The sequence below is a fragment of the Elephantulus edwardii genome, unplaced genomic scaffold (genome assembly GCF_000299155.1).
Source record: "Elephantulus edwardii isolate Elephantulus edwardi_28Jun2011 unplaced genomic scaffold, EleEdw1.0 scaffold00099, whole genome shotgun sequence".
In the NCBI taxonomy this organism is placed as follows: Eukaryota; Metazoa; Chordata; class Mammalia; order Macroscelidea; family Macroscelididae; genus Elephantulus; species Elephantulus edwardii.
Genome location: NW_006399849.1, coordinates 10,962,710 through 10,964,683, shown reverse-complemented (window position 1 = coordinate 10,964,683; position 1,974 = coordinate 10,962,710).

Genomic DNA, 1,974 nt, shown 5'->3' with positions numbered 1-1,974 from the left:
GCTAGGTCCAATTGGGCATCAGCTGCACACTTGAGAGTCCACACTCTTCCTGTGCTCCAGACTGACTGGTCCCTTCACTCAGTCTGAGCCCCCACGTGAGGCCAAGCTAACAAGATCCTGGCCAATCACTCATCAGTTTCTCCAAAACCAGACTGCTACTTACAGTCACATGAGTCATTTCTCTGACTGGTCTGAGCCTCTGGGAGACCTTCTAGCCAATCTGAAACCAAGGACCAGGAGGAATTGCGGAACTGAGCCATGGATGTAGCTGTTCATGTTAGAAATTATGGATACATGCAGCTGGTTAAGTGTTTGGGAATATGTTGACCTAAGATGTCTCATAAAGAGTCTGCTATTAATCTTAGCAGGACAAATGATGAAAACAGTAATCAGAATGACGATTTCATCTTGCTTGTATACACAATCAACACTCTTGGCACCAGCAGTCAGGAAATGAAAAGTTCAGCTGCTTTGGTAAAATCTGCTGTCAAGGACCTCTCCAGAGTGTTAAAGAGTAATGATGTGCCTAGAGACTGTGGTGCATGAGATCCAGGGGATGGTCTTTTCAATTATTTGTTGTACATCTGAGAGCTGGACAATGAATGACAGAAAAAGAATTGCTGTCTTTGAGTTGTGGTTCTGGAGAAGAGTATTGAACCTACTATGGACCACCAAGAGAACAAACAAGTCTGTCCTGGAGAGGGTGAAAACAGACTTTGTTTGGAGGCAAGGATTTTGAAACTCTTTCTCATTTTGGGTATATTTAGTCCTTGGAGAAGGATATCATGCTCAGAAGAGTAGAATGTCACCACAGGAGATGAAGACCCTGGATGAGATGGATTGACACAGTGACTATGACAATGGGATCAGACGTGTCAGGGTTGGTGAGGTTGGCTCATGATAGGGCAAGGTTCAGAGCCATTGTTCATATGGTCACTATAAGTCGTAGTCAACTTGATGGCACATAACAACAACTCACATCACCAAATACATAGTGATATAAGTAGGTCAAAGTTACTTGACCACTTAGGAGGAGCTAAATTAGAGAAGGTTATAAAGCCTGGCAAGGAAACAGGGTGATGCTTTTGTAGGTGTAAATGTGTCAAAGTGTAACAAATTTCACACTTTAAACGTGTAGTTTATTGCATGTCAGGTAAAACTTAATAGAACTGTTTAAAAACTTTTTCTATGGCTGTGTAATTTTACCTTTGGGTGGTTGGGAGAGTGGAGAGGAAAACTGGAGTGAAAACAGAGAATCATCACATTTTGTCCTTTCATAATTCGTATGTATTTAGAAGGAAACTCAAGTGACATAATGGTCAAGTACTCAGCTGTTCACTAAAAAGTAGGGGACTGGGTGCCACTCTGCCACGGAAAGATGAGACATTGTGCTTCCCTAAATATTGACTTTTTCATCTTGAGCCACCCTTTGAAATCTTCAGCTCTCATATCACCATTTCTTCATTTTGTTTTGGCATGTTCTAGTGCAAGTTTCAGAGTTTCTTCTGACATCCATTTCAGTCTTTTCTTTCTTACCTCTCTTTGTACTGACCTTTTGATTTTTTTTTCTTGGATGATGGCCTTGATGTAACTGCACAATCTATCTGTTCTTTGATCATTAGTGTTCAGCAAATCAAATATATTCTTGTGAGGATTCTAAAATTCAGTTAGGCTTTTTTTTTTTTTCTGAGAAAACACCAAATGGCAGATGACGCCGGTGCAGCGGGAGGGCCTGGAGGCCCTGGGATGGGAGCCCAGGGCGGTTTCCACGGAGGCTTCGGTAGCGGTCTGCGGGGTCGGGGCCTCGGCCGTGGATGGGGCCGTGGGAGGGGCCGCGGAGCTCGAGGAGGCAAAGCCGAGGACAAGGAGTGGCTCCCCGTCACCAAACTGGGCCGTCTGGTGAAAGATATGAAGATTAAATCATTGGAGGAGATTTATCTTTTCTCCCTGCCCATCAAGGAATCTGAGATCATC